This window comes from Mus pahari, chromosome X (genome assembly GCF_900095145.1).
Source record: "Mus pahari chromosome X, PAHARI_EIJ_v1.1, whole genome shotgun sequence".
Classification (NCBI taxonomy): domain Eukaryota; kingdom Metazoa; phylum Chordata; class Mammalia; order Rodentia; family Muridae; genus Mus; species Mus pahari.
In genome coordinates, this window is record NC_034613.1 from 78,031,167 (window position 1) to 78,037,550 (window position 6,384).

Genomic DNA, 6,384 nt, shown 5'->3' on the forward strand with positions numbered 1-6,384 from the left:
ATAAGGGTCTCAGGGACATGTTGATATTTTAGTTTGAAATGACAGCTTCAAACAGCAGAAGAGACAGACCTAGGACTTGGCAACAGGTAAGTAACTATTTTTACTGAGAAGTGACAGGATCCTCACATCTCCAAGCAAGAAATCTCCACTGTTAATCTTTGTCACCATTCCTGCACAATAAAGGCCAGGGTAGCAAGCAACAAACAGCCTAAAATGCACTTTCTGTTACTCAACTGAATATGAGCAAGTTATAACTGAAATCCTCTATGTTTCTAGATCAGTATTTTTATAGAAATATTTAGAAGCAGAAATAAACACAAGGGGGCCTCCTCCTGGTGAAGTTGCTCATGCCACCTTCTTTTGCCTCCCTTAAGTACCTACATCTCTAACATCCTGCCATTATACTTGTTGCTGTCCTTAATTAGTTATCATGCCTCGAGGTCAAAAGAGTAAGATAAATGCCCAGAGGAGATGCCACTGAGCTAGAAATTATGCTCAGGCTTCTGAAAGTGTTGAGGAAACAGTAGTGGCAACAGAAGAGTCCTCTCCTAAATCATGTGGTACCTCTGAGATGCCAGGGAGAAAATCAGTTTCCACCATAACTGTTGATCTCTCTTCTACATCAGATGACAGTTCTATTGATCTTGATGATGCTGAAGACATTTTTTAGGGATTACCACAATATTAATCACCAAGATATTCTCACCCAAAAGGTCCTTGCACTGGTACAGATCCTCCTCAAAAACTACAAAACAAAGCAGCTTACTACAATGGGATATGATGCAGGTTATTGATATGAAGGAAATGAATGACTCCCTGGAGATCCTCAGGAAAGCTGCTGAAAGGCTTGCAGATATCTTTGCAGTTGAACTGAGGGAAGTTGAAGCAAGCCAGTGGGTGTATGATCTTATCAGTCAGCTGAAACTCCCCAACAAAGGGAGGGTTCTTGCTGGCCAGGGATTTCCAAAGACTGGTTTCCTGATGACTGTACTCAGCATAATCTTCATGAATGGCCACTGTGCCCATGAAGAAGATTTCTGGAGAACACTAAGATCTATGGGTGTATATTCTGGAAAGAAGCACCAAATCTATGGAGAGCCCTGGAAGCTCATCACTCAAATTTTCGTGAAGCTAAAGTATGTGGAGTACCAGCAGCGATCCTCCATGATATGAGATCCAAAGCATATGCTGAAACCAACAAGATGACCATCCTAAAGTTTGTGGCCAAGGTCAATGCAATCTCTACTAGTTACTTCACAGATCTTTATAAAGAGGCTTTAAAAAATGATCAAGGGAAGAATCAGGGCAACCATGATGTCAGCTCTGCCATTCGTCTCAAAGCTAGGGCATTTTCATTTCTGATGTGTCCAGGGCTTGCTTTCTCCATTGCTAAAGGTTAAAGAAAAACACAACATAGCAGTAAAATAAGGATGTCCTTGAAAACATGAAAGGAAGTACAGAGTAAACAGATTAATGTAGTAAAAGGATAGAAAGAAATCAAAACATGAGTAAACATTGTAGTTGCTTTTGTTCTTTTTGATGACATTAAATGTTTGAAAACTTCTTGTCTGTTGTTAAAAGAAAATAAAAAAAATTAAATGTTTCTTAATTAGATTTCATTTATTGACTGTTATTTATGTTCCCTTGTTTTATTTTTGCTACAGGGTTCCATGTAGTCCAGACTGCCCTAGAACTTGCCATGTATGTGTAACTGTTCTTGAACTGCTGATACTCCTGCCATCACATCCCATATAGTGGGATTATAGGTATGCACTGCTATACCTGGTTTACTGAACATTTCTTGAACATGTCTTGTTTGTTAGAATTTATAGCAGTATTGGGATGCTAAGATGAAAAACCAAGATTCTCCTCATAGAAATTGTTTTCCTTTTATTAAGAATGAATTTTTTCTGATATAACATGGTCTGATTTTAGTATCCCCTCCTACTACTATTCCCATTTTCTCCTTCTCCTCTTCTCCCATCCAGATTCATTCCATCTCTGTCTCTCATTAGAAAATGAACTGGCTTCTAGTGGAATATAGTATGATATAATATAGCTAAAAACTAACAATCAGAAATTGGACAAAATGAACAGAAGAAAAAGAGCCTAAGAGGAGGCAAATGAAACAGAGACCCACTTTTTGCACACTCAGGAGTCCCATAAAACTCCAAACCTGAAAATCATAATACATACATAAAGGACCCAGAGGGAAAATAGAGAAATTATATATGATTAAAAATAAATAAATAAGTAAAAAATAAAAATAAATTAAGATGTTTTTAAAAGGCAAGAGCCCTGACATGACATTATGACACAAGGGAGCTCTAAAGATGCCACTGAGTTCTTTTTCTTTGGGCATCTTCTGCTGGACATGCAGCCTATCCTTAAGAGTGGTTTGTTTCCCCAATGCATCTTCCTTGGATTAAGCAAATTTTTTCATTTGCAAGTGGCTATCAATTTCTCCTCATAGTACATTTAAATGTCTGAACTTGTTATACCAGTAACATGATATACCATGAACATGTTATACCAGTAACTTTAAGGTACAGTGAAAAGAAGACAAAGGGGTTTCTAATGATAGGAAAGGATTTTAGATTTTTGTAAAAGAACAAGTCCCCACTGGGAGGCCAGTTCCATTGATCCTGGGACATGGGATAGCTGTATACAAGGAAAGGGTGTGAACCGGTCATATATCATCAGATAGTGTGCCTAGGAGTTGACAGACAAATCCCCTAAACTCTGTGCTGCCTGCTTTATCCATGTTGCCACAAGATTGGGGGTGGTGGAGAAAGAACCTTAACAGAAATTTGATTTTCAATTTCTGAAGTCTGGGAGTTCAATTTCAGTCCCTGAGGAAGCTGTCTTCCTGTGCTTACAGATAGTTGCTTTCAAATTGTTGCCTACTGGAAGAGGAAGGAAGAGAGAGGAGAAGGCCAAAGAGGGCTGGAATAATTTTATAATTTTTACAAGAAAACTTTCTGAAAATAAATAACAAGGTTGGCTAATGGAATGAAAATGTAAGAAAATGTGTGGAAATATATTTGTATCATATTTAAGAGTTGTAGTCCTTATAACCTTCTTAGTACTTTAAATTAAGCAAGGGCTCATACAGACATGGAAACAGCCTAGAACAATGCAAAGTATAAAATGGTAGATGGAAAAAGCAAGAGATTCTATTGCTTACCTGAAGTTTGTGAAATACAAATTGTTTTCCTTGTTCTGCAGAGGCATTTTAGTATGAAAAGCTTCATTTGCTTACTTATGCTTTTATTGCTTTTGCTTTTCATGTCATAATCAAATGAAAATTTCTAAATACAATGATTAGTTCATGTTTTTTTCTGTATTTTCTGAGCACCCCATCCCACCCCTGTAGTTTTGAACCTTCAAATTAAGATAAATGATTTTAGTAATTTTTATGTAATGTGAGACAAGGACTCAGTGTCACTACACACACACACACACACACACACACACACACACACATTTCTTTTTCCATTAATGTATTTATTCACTTTACATCCTCATCTCAGCCACCTTTCTCCTCCCAGTACCCCCTCAGACACCTCTCTCCCCACTCCTCCCTTTCTCCTCTGATAAGAGAGAGGCTTCCCACTGGACACCAACCCAACCTGGCATATCAAATCACTGCTGAACTAGGCACAATCCTCTATCACCTAGGCCAGAGAAGTCAGCACAGTTAGAGGAAAGGGATCCACAGGGAGGCAAGAGAGTCAGGTATAGCTCCTGCTCCAATTTTTGGGGGACCCAAATAAAGATCATGCTGCCCATATGCTAAATATGGGGGGGGCTAAGTCCACCTCATGTATGCTGTTTGGTTGGAGGTTCAGTCTCTGAGGTCCATGTTTGTTGACTCTGTTGGTCTTTGTGTGGAGTACCTATCCTCTTTAGGTTCCTCAATCCTTCCCTAGACTCTTCCACAAGATTCTCCAAGCTCTGTCTAATGTTTGCATATGGGTCTCTTCATCTGTTTTGGTCTGCTGCTTGGTGGACCCTCTACAATTTTTCAATAGCCTTTAAAAGACCAGAATTTGCCTATTCTTGTCATCTTTGTCAAAATTTATTTGTTCATGCATGCTAGTGCATGGTTTTTTTTTGAACCACATACAAGCTAGTCACCCAGGAAGAGGGAACTTGATTTTTAAAAATTGCCTCCTAACATATTGGCCAGAGGGCAAGTCTCTCAAGCATTTTTTTTTTGACTAATGATAGACATGGAAGGATCCAGTTTAATGTTTATGGTGCCATCCTGAGTATATAAATAAAGCAGGCTAAGCAAGGCATGGAAAGTAAGCCAGTAAGCAGTATATCCTCATGGGTCCTGCCATTGCTCCTGCTTAATTTCTTGTCCTGACTTCCATAAATGATGGAATGTGATCAAATGTGTGAGTCAAGTAATTACTTTCTTGCCTCAAGTTGAATTTGTTTTAGCACAGCAACAGAAAGAAAACTAAGTTAGCACGTATATGAGTACTTATTTCTATATTATGTTCTAAGGTAATTTATAAGTGGACAAATAATTTGAATACATATCTTTCTATCAAAAAGATACAACTGAGCAACCAATATATGAAAAGATACTCAATATCACTAATCAATATGATAAATGTAAATCAAAACTACAGTGAATTCTAGGCATTTTACAATGCTTATGCAAATGCAAGATATAAAAAGTATTCACAAAGTTATGGAAAATATATCTGTGTATAATGATGATGGGAATACAACTCATTGCAGTCACTATTCAAAATATCACAAAGGTTTCTCCGAAGTAGAACTACCATATGATTCAATAATATCCACCTTTGGAAGTATATATTTTAAAAATATTGTCATGGCCTATTATATGTCTTAGTAAAGGTGCCTCCCTAGGACTGAAATAATCGAAAGGAGAACTCTGACTTTCAAAATTGCCAGATACACACACACACACACACACACACACACACACACACACACACACACACACATACACATACACACAAAACCTTACAGAACACACAAAATAAATAAATAAAATAAACACAACACAGTTTTCCATATATTGTGGAGATTGGAACTTCCATGTTCATTCACTATGGCATTATTTACAATTGTGAAGAGGTGAAACAGGTCATGGAGAAGGAAACTGTGGACTCCACATGTTCAAATTTGCTTTCTGATACTATGATTAAAGACTAAGACCAAAAGCAACTTGGAAAAAAGTTTGCATTACTCCTTACAGGCTACAGTAAACCATTATGGAAGGTCAAGGTGGGAACTCAAGACAGGAATCTGGAGTCAGAAACATGGAGCAGACATATAGAAGAACTCTATGTACTGCCTTCTTTCCTAGCTGTTACTTAGCTAGCTAACTTTCTTCTTTTGATATACTTTTATATTTTATTCATCCACTTTGCATCCTGCTCACTTCCCCCTTCCTGGTCACACCTCCTACAATCCTATCTCCTCTTCCCTTCTCTGAGCAGGTGGGGGCCGCCTAGATGTTCCCCGACCTTAGCACTTCAAATCTCTTCATGGCTAGGCACTTTCTCTTCCACTGGGGCCAGACAAGGCAGCCGAACTAGAAGAACACATACCACTTTTGGGATAGCCCCTACTCCAGTTGTTTGAGACCCACATTAAGACCAAGCTGTATGTCTGCAAAATATGTGTGGGGAGGCCCTGGTCCAGCCAATTTATGTTCTTTGCTTGGTGGTTCAGATTCTGAGAGCCCCAAGGGTCCATGTCAGTTGACCATTTTGGTCTTTGGGAATTCCTATCCCCTTTAGGGCCCCAAATCTTTCCCCCTTTTCTTCCATAAGAGTCTCCAAGTTCCATTCACTGTTTGGCTACGGGTATCTGCATCTGTCTGAGTCAGATGCTGGATGGAGCCTCTCAGAGGACAAAAATGCTCCTGTCTGCAAGCATAACAGAGTACCATTAATAGTGTTAGGGATTGGTGCTTGATCACGGGATGGGTCTCAACTTGGGCTGGTCATTGGTCGGCCATTCCCTCAGTCTCTGATCCATTCTACATTTCATGTAGACAGGATAAATTTGGGGTTGAAAGGTTTGTGGATGGGTTGGTGTTGTTATTGCTTCACTGGGATTCCTGCTGTTTGCTCAACTATGTGCATAGCAACTTTATTTGTAATAGCCAGAAACTGGAAACAACTTAGATGCCTCTCAACAGAAGAATAGATAAAGAAAATATGGTATATCTACATAATGGAATACTATTCAGCTATTAAAAATAAAGACATCATGAATTTCTCAGGCAGATGTATGGGACTTGAGACTATCATCCTGAGTGAGTAACCAAGTACCGAAATGTATGGTGTATACTCACTTCTAAGTGAATATTAGACATAAAATACAGGT

At 38.6% G+C, this 6,384-nt stretch overlaps 1 pseudogene; it reads left to right on the forward strand.

Moving 5' to 3' along the window:
* The first annotated feature begins 430 nt into the window (after window positions 1-430).
* On the forward strand, window positions 431-1,400 carry LOC110314392 (annotated as a pseudogene).
* The last annotated feature ends 4,984 nt before the right edge of the window (window positions 1,401-6,384 follow it).